The 12,471-nt window shown below is 55.5% G+C and overlaps 1 pseudogene; it reads right to left on the bottom strand.

The window, feature by feature from the left end:
• Nucleotides 1-3,331: 3,331 nt before the first annotated feature.
• On the bottom strand, nt 3,332-6,744 carry LOC116764034 (annotated as a pseudogene).
• Nucleotides 6,745-12,471: the final 5,727 nt, after the last annotated feature.

Consider the following 12,471-nt stretch of genomic DNA (forward strand, 5'->3'; position numbering starts at 1 on the left):
CATGGTAACCTTCATTCATTCATCCCTTTATTCAACTCCTTTATTCAGCAAGTATTTATGAAGCATCTACTACATAGCAGACACTCTTCTAGGTGCTGGGGACAGTAAACTGAGAAGGTGTGATTTCTTACATGGGGATGATGTCTCGGAGACCACTGCAGGGCATGGGAGGTGGGAGAGGGAAGGGGCAGTTCTAAATGCAGGCTCTGACGGGATTGGGGCAGACCTTGCCCTAAGCCAGGCTGGTTGCTTCAACACAGCTGTCCTCACCCAGGGCCATCCTGCTTCCGCCTCACCCAGTTCTTCGGTGATGTCTGGGGAAAATCTGTGGTTGTCACAAATGGGGGGAAGGGGCCCCTGGAATCAAATGGGTGGGGACAGGGATGCTGCTGAACCCCACACAGTGCCCAGGAGGGGCCCCCAGCAGAGAATGACCCGCCCCGAATAACCCCAGTGCCATGGGGGAGACCCTGCACTAATATTATTCAGACCCGCTGGTGCCCCGAGATTCCCGCACAGGCAGGGACTCTAACCGGGTCAACTCTGTATCCCGAGGTGACCTAGAGTGGGGCAGCCAGGAGGGCTGAGTATCAGGGATGAAATGACAAATCTCTGTGTCCACTCTCCCCACCGCACCCCAGAGTCTATGGCCTCTATCTCCTCCCTGTGCAGGTAGCTTTTCCCTGAGCCATTTCTTCTTGTCAAGGTCCCTGTCGCAGTTTGTGTTCCCCGAAGATGACGTTGAGAGCAAGGATTGGAGTGCAGGTGTTTGATGTGAGACGTGCAGAGAACAGATACAGCTGCCATAGGGTCCCGCAATTCCACTCCTGGGCAAAGATCTGGAGAAAACTCTAATTCAAATATATACATACACCCAGGGGATTTCCCTGGTGGTCTAGTAGTTAAGACTCTGTGCTTCCAGTGCAGGGAGCATGGGTTCCATCTCTGGCCAGGGAACTAAGATCCCACATGCATGCAGTGTGACAAAAAAATAAAGAAAGAGAGAAAGAAAGAAAGAAAAAAAAGAAAGAAAGAAAGAAAGAAAGAAAAGATACATGCACCCCAATGTTCATTGCATCACTATTTATCATAGGCAAGATGTGGAAGCAACCTAAATGTCCACTGATGGGTGAATGGATAAAGATGATGTGGTACATATATACAATGGAATATATTCAGCCATAAAAAGAATGAAATAATGCTATTTGCAGCAACGTCGTGGATGGACCTAGAGATTATCATACTAAGTGAAGTAAGTCAGAAGAGAAAGACACATATATGATCTCTTATATGTGAAATCTAAAATACGACACAAATGTACTTGTCTACGAAACAAAAACAGACTCACAGACATAGAGAACAGGCTCGTAGTTGCCAAGGGGGAGAAAGAGTGAGGGAGGGTTGGATTGGGAGTTTGGGGTTAGCAGATGCAAACTATTAAATATAGGATGGATAAGCTACAAGGTCCTACTGTCTAGCACAGGGAACTATATTCAATATCCTGTGATAAGCCATAATGGAAAAGAAAGACTTTTATTTATACGTTCCATCCCTAACTGAGCTGGCCCGTCCCCTCCCACGGTTCTAAATGCAGCCCGAGGCTGCAGACTTCCCACCGTGGTCTTCAGCTCCAGAGCAAGCCACCTGCAAACCAGCCGCATCTTCCCAGGGGCTGGCAACTCTCCTTTGCTACTGATTCCAAGACACATCCAGATAGCACAAATGTGACCATGAAAACAAACACAGGCATGTTCAAATCAGGGAAATAACATTCTTATCTCTGTTTAGTAGTTGGTTAATTTTAGAATAGCTTAGAGTTACAAAAAAGTTGCAAAGATCTGTACAGAGTGCTGTGGACCCCCGACTCAGTACCCCTATTTCCAACACGTTAGTACTTTAGTACGTTAGTACGACATGCTTATCCAACTAAGGAACCGAGATGGATATATTATTATTAACTAAAGTCCACACTTTATTAGAATGTCCCTAGCTTTCCCCTAACATCCTTTTTCTGTCCCAGTCTCCTCTGGGCAGTGACATTTCTCAGACGTCCCTGGGTTTTGATACCTTGAAAATTTTGAGGAGGAGTGGTCAGGTATTTTGTCCCTCAATTTCTTTGTCTGTTGGTTTTCTGATGTTTTTCTTATGGTTGGGCTGGAGTTATGGGGTTTGGGGTGGAAGATCCAGACAGAGATAACAATGTCATTCTCCTCAGCTCACATCATCAAGGATACACACCATCAAGGATACACACATCAAGGATACACACCATCAACGGGACTTGTGACACACAATTTTACCCTTGATCACCTGGCCAGTAGGGTCTTTTTTTTTTTTTTTTTTTGCTGCGTTGGGTCTTCATAGCTGCACGTGGGCTTTCTCTAGTTGCGGCAAGCAGGGGCTCCTCTTTGTTGCAAGCACGTGCTTCTCGTTACAGTGGCTTCTTTTGTTTCAGAGCACAGGCTCTAGATGTGCGGACTTCTGTAGTTGTGGCATGGGGGCTCAGTAGCTGTGGCTACCAGTATCTAGAGCGCAGGCTCAATAGTTGTGGCCCACGGGCTTAGTTGATCTGCGGCGCATGGGATCTTCCTGGACCAGGGCTCAAACCCGTGTCCCCTGCATTGGCAGGTGGATCCTTTTTTTTTTCCTTTTGGAACCAAAACTTTAATCCCAAGGATTCTCACAAAACATGTTACAAATGACAGCATGAAAAAAAAATTGCCCAGTAACTCAAAGTACAGCTCTACAATATACTCTTAATCTGGCAGGACATTGGTATCTTGATAATCTCAACTTCCAAAAAACATTACAAAGAGCTATGTATTCATGTACAGCAATCACAGAGGGGACTTATGACCTAACTCAAAGGTAAACTAACTTCCTTGAAACTTCTTAGATTCTAAACTCACTGGACAACCTCTTGTCCAGTGTGAAGACTAGTGGAATTCTTAAACCTCTAATCTAGGGTAAGGGTGCGGCTTTCATTTCTACCTGCTGGCTTGTGTTCACAGCACCTTTTAAGGACTGCTTGCTTAACTACAGCTGCATACCATATCTCAGCTACAGAAAGCCTTTTCAATGTTTGCCAGTGTTGTTTCCATGATAATAAACATCACACTTTAGGTGGGCAGGAGTTAGAGTTTTATTATCAGTTTAGCCAAGACCAAAAATTCAAAGCAAAATCAATTTTGCTTAGGAGAACATTGTAAAGAAACAACACTTCATATTACATGCCTCATATGACCCATTTCAAACCACAGAGAATGACACCTTTATGTGTCACTGTTCCAAGAGACAAACAAATGTGAACAGCTAAAACATTTTAAAAGTGCATCAAGCTTCGGAAGTCTCAAACGAAACTTGACTTTTCTGTACATACTCCTGTCAAATGAAGGTATTTCCTGTGCACCACTCCTCTTGCAAAGTGGTCTGCTATTTCCTTTCATTTGACCTGGATCGTCTAGGAGACCTAGAGAAAGATCGGGACGGCTTGCGGTTTCTCTCCTGGGACAGTGATCTCTCTCTTCTCCTATATCTACTAAAGGGACCTGCTCCGGCTGCGGGAGAAGCTTCTCCGTCTTGGAGATCTGTGGTGAGGGGGAGGACTCCTCCTACGATAATCATCTCGAGGGCGACGACCCCAAGAAGAAGGCAGCCACGATTTCGACTTCTCCTTTCCCCATTCGACAGGTCCACTCTTACTCGGCAGCCACAGTGTTCGCCCGTCTACTTCTCAGACAGCATCCGCTGCATCTCGGGGATCTTCATTTTCAACAAGAGCGAAGCCGGGAGGGTTTTTAGCAACCCACACACTTCGGAGTGGTCCATAATAGCCTAAAACTCGTTCGAATTCAGGCTTGTTACTACTGTTTCCAAGATTCCTTACATAAACGTTACAGTCCAACGGACAGGAATCCCGACGCAAGACCCTCCTGGCTCCCGGGTTTCATGGGCCACAGGGTGATTCCGGGACTCTAGAACCTGGCAGCTGAATCGGCTCGCACAAGCTGGCCTGTGGGGATGCTTTTCCCCCTGTGTGTCCAGCCTGGGGCCATGCTGTCTAGGCCCGACCTCCAGGGTGACAGGGTGAACCCCAGGTCCCTGGAGCAAACAGAGCCCTGGTGACCAGACTCAGGGGGCTGGGGCGGCAGCTGGACATGTGTGGCCACCCTGGTGGTGTTTGGCCCCATCTGCAGTTCCAGTTCCAGCTGAGAGCTTCACTGTGTTATATTCTCCTGGTTAAGGATCCCCGGTGTCATTTGACAGAAATGTAGATGGTGTGTTCTTTCTCTTTTCTCCCTGCTTCCTCTCGTCCTTCTCCCCCTCCATCTCTCCTTCTCCCTCTGTCCCCCTCTCTCTCTCTCTTCCCTCTCCCCCTTTCCTCTGCGTCTCTCTCTTTCCCTCTCTCGCTCCCCCCCGTCCCTCTCCCCACTCCCTCTCCACCTCCGTCTCCCCCTCGCTCTCCCCCATCCCTCTCCCTCTCCCCTCCCCCTCCCTCTACCTCCTCGCTCTCCCCCGTCTCTCTCCCTCCTCCCCCCTCCCTCTTCCCACCTCCCCCGTCCCTCTTCCCTCTCCCTCTCGTCCTTCCTTGCTCCCTGTCCCTGTTTCCCTGTTCTGCACGCTCTCCCTCTACCTCTTTCCTTCTCCCTGTCCCTCCACCTCCTTCCCTCTCTGGAGGGAAGGAGGTGGAGGGAGAGGGAGAGAGAGGGGGGAGAGGGAGAGAGGGAGAGAGGGAGGGAGCGAAAGACGTCTCTCTCTCTCCCTCTCTCCCTCCCTCCCTCTTTCCCTCTCCCTCCCTCCCTCTTTCCCTCTCTCGCTCCCTCCCTCTATCCCTCTCTCCCTCCCTCCAACTCTCCCGCTCCCTCCATCTCTCCATCTCCCTCACTCCCTCCCAGACAGGGAGAGATGGAGAGGCAGAGACAAGGGAGAGGGAGAGATGGAGGGAGAGGGAAAGGGAGGGAGAGGGAAGGAGAGGAAGAGAGGGAGAGAGATATGGAGAGGAGAGGGAGAGAGGGGGGGAGAGGGAGATGGAAAAAGGTCTCTTCCTCCCTCCCTCTCCCTCCCTCTCTCCCTGTCCCTGTTTCCCTGTTCCGCTCTCCCTCTCCCTCTTTCCCTCTCCCTCTCCCTCCACCTCCTCCCCTCTCTGGAGAGGGGAGGAGGTGGAGGGAGAGGGAGAGGGAAAGAGGGAGAGGGAGAGCAGGAGAGGGAGGGGGAGAGGGAGAGAGAGGGGGGAAAGGGAGAGAGGGATAGAGGGAGGGAGCGAAGACGTCTCTCCCTCTCTCCCTCTACACCTCTCTCCCTCCCTCTCTCCTCCTCCTCCCTCTCCCTCTATGTCTCAATCTCCCTCACTCTTTCCCAGAAAGGGAGAGATGGAGGGAGAGACAGAGATATGGGAGAGGGAGAGGGGGAGAGCGAGAGATGGAGGGAGAGGCAGAGACAAGGGAGAGGGAGAGAGGCAGAGGGAGACCGGAACAGGGAAACAGGGACAGGGAGAGAGAGAGGGAGAGGGAGACAGGGAGAGGGAGGGAGGAAGAGACCTATTTCCCTCTCCCTCTCTCTCTCCTTCTCCCTCTCCCCCTCCCCCTCTCCCTCTCCCTCTCCCCCTCTCCCTCTCCCCCTCCCTCTCCCTCTCCCTCCATCTCTCCCTCTGCCTTATCTCTGCCTCTCTGGGAGGGAGTGAGGGAGAGGGAGAGATGGAGGGAGGAGAGTTGTAGCCAGAGGGAGAGGGAGGAAAAGGAGGGAGGGAGAGGGAGAGAGTGAGGGAGAGACATCTTTCCCTCCCTCCATCACTCTCTCCCTCTCCACCCTCTCTCTCCCTCTCCCCCCTCCCTCTCCATCTCTCTCTCCCTCTCCCCCCTCCCTCTTCATCTCTCTCTCCCTCTCCCTCCACCTCCTTCCCTCTCCAGAGAGGGAAGGAGGTGGAGGGAGAGGGAGAGGGAAAGAGGTAGAGCCAGAGCATGTGGAACAGGGAAACAGGGACAGGGAGAGAGGAAGGGAGAGAGGGAGAAGGGGAGAGGGAGAGGGAAAGGGGGAGAGGGAGAGGGGGAGGGAAAGAGGGAGAGAGAGAGAGGGACAAGGAAAGCGGGACAGGGAGAGAGGGAGGGAGAGAGGCAGAGGGAGCGATAGAGGGAGAGATGGGGGGAGAGGGAGAGTGAGAGGCAGCGAGGTAGAGGGAGAGAGGGAGAAAGGGAGAGAGAGAGGGAGAGCGGTAGAAGTGCTGAGGGGGGGGCTCCCTCCCACTCCCACTCCCACTCCCATCCTCTCCCTACTGCTTTCTCTTTTTTCTGCTTCAACAAACACCAGGCGCCTTTTAGATCAGCCCTGAAGTCAACGTTGATGCTTGGACAGCCTGACCTCCCCGCTGACTTCCAGCCCAGGACCACCGCTGGGAGATGAAGTCTGCGGGGCCCTGGGCACAGGCTGCACAGGCACCTCCTCTGATGCCCAATCTCTCCTCGTTTACGAGGCAGCCGACACTCCTCTCCCTGACTCCCCAAGATTTGGGGCCTTTTTAGTATGTGTCGATAATGCCATGAGCGACTATTTAACTCTTCCACGAGGACCCATCTCCCAAAATGCAGTGGTTTTCAGCCTTGGCTGCACTAGAGAACCCCCAGGGAAGGGAGAGACGTCTCTCCCTCCCTCTCTCTTTCTCTCCCTCTGTACTTCTGTCTACCTCTCTCCCTCTCCCTCTCCCTCTGGGGTGATGCCCGAGGAGCTCAGAATCGCAGATGGCCCCCCCATCCCCTCTCTGTGGCTTGCATGGGGGATGCACCTTCTCACTGTGGCCCGGGCATGGCCTTGACATTCAGACATCGGTTCCTGCATGGACACTTGTGTTTGTTCCACAGCGCACGTGGCTGCAGTCTGTGCTTCTGTAGATGGGGGCTGTGCGTGAGCCCTTCATCGTCCACGCAGACACCACTGGTGCTCGCTCGGCCTCGCGGGTGATGCGGGGGGCCCGGGGGACGGTCTTGTGTCCCCACCTTCTTGGGCTACAGACAGGCCACGCTGGTCCTGTGGTGACTGGGGGCTCCCAGGAGAACCCCACTGCAGACCGGAGAGGTGGCCCCCGAGAAGGTGGCGTACGCCTGGGGCCGGGCCTCATCCGTGAGCCACGGGCCACCTGCAGCAACAGGTGTCTCACCGTCCAGGGGCTGGGTGTTCGGGCGCCGTGGGATTGAGCTACTGTCTGCACGGCAGCCGTGTTTGTCTTGTTGAGCCCGGGGAGGCCCCTTGGTGGCTCCTGGAGAGCCTGGCCGCATTTCTTCCTGCCCTTGGCCTTAGAGCCCATTACGTTCATGCCGTTTCTGCTTCCAAAAGGACCTGTGTTAATAAAGACCACGTGTTAGGACAGCACCAAAGTTTCTAGAAATCCGGGCCAGGAGGAGGAGGGAGGGGGATTGGCTGTGCCCAACACAGGACCCCGTGGGTCTGCTAATCAGCATCCAGGCCAGTAGCCCTCCGGAGGCACTGTGTGCCTGCCGAGCGTAGGGAAACGCACTGCACTCTCTCTTGGAGCAGCTTCATTTCCCCAGCACTCGCACACGTTCGGGAACACCGTTCTAGCACGTCCCACCTGGCGTGGAAGTCTTCTTACGCATGGCCCTAGTCGAGCGGCACTCAGATTAACCCTCGTCTTCGCATGCCACCTAGGACCTCCGGCCTGAAGTCACCGTGCCTCCTAGAGAAGGTGGGCCTGCGTACCTACTGCAATTTCAGTTCTGTTCTTCCTGTGGCACTGCAGGCTTTTGGATAGCCACAGGCCCAGAGGCGTAGCTGCTGCGGCGTTCCTTGGTCGAGGCAGCTTCCTTGATGCAGAACACCCCACTTGGAGGAGTTGATTCAGGGAAGGAACCACAGGGTAACCTGTGTCTCTTTGGACTTGTTAGAAACCACAGGGGTGTATGCTGAGTGTGCCCACGGGAACGGGGGCCTGCTGGGAGTAGCCTTGCTTTCCCTTTGGAAGGCTGCTTTCATGCTGCCTTGAAGCTCCCTGACACTGCCTGCTCTTGACAGGCCTGTAAACACCGTAAGACTGCTTCGGGGAAAACTGTGAGTTTGCTCTGTCTGAACCAGGTGCTTCCGTGGCCGCGGTGGTGTCCGCCTGACAAGCTCTAGAGCTAAAGGGAATCTCAAGGTGAAAACTTGCCGCCAGGTTAGGCCCTTAGCAGCCGTGCAGAAAGGGAGACGTGCGGCTGTTTCCGTGCGTTCTTAGTCGCTTATAGGCTTTATTTTAAAGGAAGTACCCTTTTGGGGACTCCCAGGCCTCTCGGCTTATGCATCGTTTTCCCTCCAAGTTCACTGAGTACCTCCAGACACCTGGGGGCCGGCGGGACAACTTGGAGGCCCACTGGTGGATCCCTCGGAGGCCCTCTGTGCCTGCCGAGTGATGGGCAGCACACTGCACGTTCCTTGAGGAGAGCTGCACTTCCAGACTCCTCGAAGAGCCTCAGGACAATATTTCCGGTGAGTCTGAAGTGCCCAGAAGACCTCGTCCTGGCCCCTTTGTGAGCTGCCGTGAGAAAACGCTCTGCTCTGAATACTTGGAGGCCCTCGTCCCTGAAGTCACCCTGCTCGAGGAGAAAGTCAGCATCTTCCCATGCTGTGTCGCTACCGGCACAGCCAGCACGAGCACACGCCTGGAGAAGTAAGGCCCTGACTTGCCGCGCAGAAGCGGAGGCGTGCTGCACTTCCCGTGAGGCGGTGGCCTCTGCTCGGCGTACCTTGAACGGCAGCACCGTTTTCCGGACAGCTAGGGGGCTAGCGTGGGCACCTGGCTCCCGGCAGGAACACGGAGTACCCCCAGGCCCACCTGGCTCTGCTAAGCAACATCCAGGCCCGTAGCCCTCTGGGGCCCCTCTGTGTATGCCGAGCGCAGGGAAACGCACTGCCCTCTCGTGTGGAGCAGCTTAATTTCCCCGGCGCTCGCCCACGTTCGGGGACACCGTTCTGGCACGTCCCACCTGGCGTGGAAGTCTTCTTACGCATGGCCCTAGTCGAGCGGCACTCAGATTAACCCTCGTCTTCGCATGCCACCTAGGACCTCCTGCCTGAACATTCCCTGGCTGAGGCAGTCTCGTCTAAGGATGCAGGAACAGCCTACTTCGAGAAGTTGATTCAGGGAAGGAAACTCAGGGTAACCCTGTGTCCCTTTGGCCTACTCCGTTAGGAACCCCAGGGTGTATAGCCGAGTGTGCCCGTGGGAACGGGGGCCTGCTGGCAGTAGCCTTGCTTTTCCCGTTTGAGGAAGGCTGCGTGCATGCTGCCTTGAAGCTCCCTGACGTTCCCTCCTCTTGACAGGCCTGTAGACCCTGTGAGAATGCTTCTGGGGGAAAACATGAGTTTGCTCTGTCTAAACCAGGTGCTTCCATGGCCGCGGTGGTGGTCAGCCTGACAGCTCCCGAGCTAAAAGGAGACTCAAGGGGGGAGCTAGCCTCCAGTTTAGGTCCCGAGTGGCCGGGCGGAGACGGGGGCGTGCAGCTGCTTCCATGAGCTCTTGGTCGCTGTTCTGCTTCATTTTAAAGGAGGTACCCTTTTGAAGACTCCTAGGCCTCTCGGGAGGGCATGATTGTCCCTCCAAGGTCACCGAGTACCTCCAGACCCCCGTGGGCCGGCCGAGCAACATCGAGGCCCGTTTGGTCTGTCCGGTGGAGGCCCTCTGAGTGTGCCGAGTGACGGGCAACACACGGCACGTTCCTTGAGGAGGGCTACGTTTCCGGAGTCCTCGGACAGCCTCAGGCCCCCATTTCTGGCGAGGCCGACGTGCCCAGGAAGTCTTTGTCATGGCCCTTGCGTGAGCCGCCGTGAGAAAACACTCTGCTCTGACTACTTCGAGGACCTCGTCCCTAAAGCCACTCTGCTCGAGGAGAAGTCAGCAGCTTACCACGCTGTGGCGCTAAAGGGGCACCCAGCATGAACGCGTGCCTGGAGGTAAGGCCCTGCTTTCCGTGCAGAAGCGGAGGCGTGCAGCAGTTTCCATGAGGCCGTGGCCCCTGCTCGGCATGTCTCTCACTGCAGCACAGTTTTCTGGACACCTAGGAGGCTCGCGTGGGCACCCTGCTCCCGGCAGGAACACTGAGTACCCACAGGACCCCGTGGGTCTGCTAATCAGCATCCAGGCCAGTAGCCCTCCGGAGGCACTGTGTGCCTTGCCGAGCGTAGGGAAACGCACTGCACTCTCTTTTGGAGCAGCTTCATTTCCCCAGCACTCGCACACGTTCGGGAACACCGTTCTGGCACGTCCCACCTGGCGTGGAAGTCTTCTTACGCATGGCCCTAGTCGAGCGGCACTCAGATTAACCCTCGTCTTCGCATGCCACCTAGGACCTCCGGCCTGAAGTCACCGTGCCTCCTAGAGAAGGTGGGCCTGCGTACCTACTGCAATTTCAGTTCTGTTCTTCCTGTGGCACTGCAGGCTTTTGGATAGCCACAGGCCCAGAGGCGTAGCTGCTGCGGCGTTCCTTGGTCGAGGCAGCTTCCTTGATGCAGAACACCCCACTTGGAGGAGTTGATTCAGGGAAGGAACCACAGGGTAACCTGTGTCTCTTTGGACTTGTTAGAAACCACAGGGGTGTATGCTGAGTGTGCCCACGGGAACGGGGGCCTGCTGGGAGTAGCCTTGCTTTCCCATTTGGAAGGCTGCTTTCATGCTGCCTTGAAGCTCCCTGACATTGCCTGCTCTTGACAGGCCTGTAAACACCGTAAGAGTGCTTCGGGGAAAACTATGAGTTTGCTCTGTCTGAACCAGGTGCTTCCGTGGCCGCGGTGGTGGTCCGCCTGACAAGCTCTAGAGCTAAAGGGAATCTCAAGGTGAAAACTTGCCGCCAGGTTAGGCCCTTAGCAGCCGTGCAGAAAGGGAGACGTGCGTCTGTTTCCGTGCGTTCTTCGTCGCTTATAGGCTTTATTTTAAAGGAAGTACCCTTTTGGGGACTTCCAGGCCTCTCGGCTTATGCATCGTTTTCCCTCCAAGGTCACTGAGTACCTCCAGACCCCTGGGGGCCGGCGGAGCAACTTGGAGGCCCACTGGTGGATCCCTCGGAGGCCCTCTGTGCCTGCCGAGTGATGGGCAGCACACTGCACGTTCCTTGAGGAGAGCTGCACTTCCAGACTCCTCGAAGAGCCTCAGGACAATATTTCCGGTGAGTCCGAAGTGCCCAGAAGACCTCGTCCTGGCCCCTTTGTGAGCTGCCGTGAGAAAACGCTCTGCTCTGAATACTTGGAGGCCCTCGTCCCTGAAGTCACCCTGCTCGAGGAGAAAGTCAGCATCTTCCCATGCTGTGTCGCTACCGGCACAGCCAGCACGAGCACACGCCTGGAGAAGTAAGGCCCTGACTTGCCGCGCAGAAGCGGAGGCGTGCTGCACTTCCCGTGAGGCGGTGGCCTCTGCTCGGCGTACCTTGAACGGCAGCACCGTTTTCCGGACAGCTAGGGGGCTAGCGTGGGCACCCTGCTCCCGGCAGGAACACGGAGTACCCCCCAGGCCCACCTGGCTCTGCTAAGCAACATCCAGGCCCGTAGCCCTCTGGGGCCCCTCTGTGTATGCCGAGCGCAGGGAAACGCACTGCCCTCTCGTGTGGAGCAGCTTAATTTCCCCGGCGCTCGCCCACGTTCGGGGACACCGTTCTGGCACGTCCCACCTGGCGTGGAAGTCTTCCTACGCATTGCCCTAGCCTGAGCTGCACTCAGAGAAACCCTCGGCTTCGCATTCCATCTAGGACCTCCTGCCTGAGGTCACCGTGCCTCCTGGAGAAAGTCGGCTTGCGTTCTTACTGCCGTTTAAGTCCCGTCCTTCCTGTGGCACTGCAGGCTTCTGAATAGCCACAGGCCCGGAGGAGCAGCGACGGCGTCCCTTGGCTGAGGCAGTTCGCTGGATGCAGAACAGCCTACTTCGAGAAGTTGATTCAGGGAAGGAAACTCAGGGTAACCTGTGTCCCTTTGGACTCGTTAGGAACCCCAGGGGTGTATGCCGAGTGTGCCCGTGGGAACGGGGGCCTGCTGGCAGTAGCCTTGCTTTCCCGTTTGGAAGGCTGCGTGCATGCTGCCTTGAAGCTCCCTGACGTTCCCTCCTCTTGACAGGCCTGTAGACCCTGTGAGAATGCTTCTGGGGGGAAACATGAGTTTGCTCTGTCTAAACCAGGTGCTTCCATGGCCGCGGTGGTGGTCAGCCTGACAAGCTCCCGAGCTAAAAGGAGACTCAAGGGGGGAGCTAGCCTCCAGTTTAGGTCCCGAGTGGCCGGGCGGAGACGGGGGCGTGCAGCTGCTTCCATGAGCTCTTGGTCGCTGTTCTGCTTCATTTTAAAGGAGGTACCCTTTTGAAGACTCCTAGGCCTCTCGGGAGGGCATGATTGTCCCTCCAAGGTCACCGAGTACCTCCAGACCCCCGTGGGCCGGCCGAGCAACATCGAGGCCCGTTTGGTCTGTCCGGTGGAGGCCCTCTGAGTGTGCCGAGTGACGGGCAACACACGGCAC

Source organism: Phocoena sinus, chromosome 13 (assembly GCF_008692025.1).
Source record: "Phocoena sinus isolate mPhoSin1 chromosome 13, mPhoSin1.pri, whole genome shotgun sequence".
Classification (NCBI taxonomy): Eukaryota; Metazoa; Chordata; class Mammalia; order Artiodactyla; family Phocoenidae; genus Phocoena; species Phocoena sinus.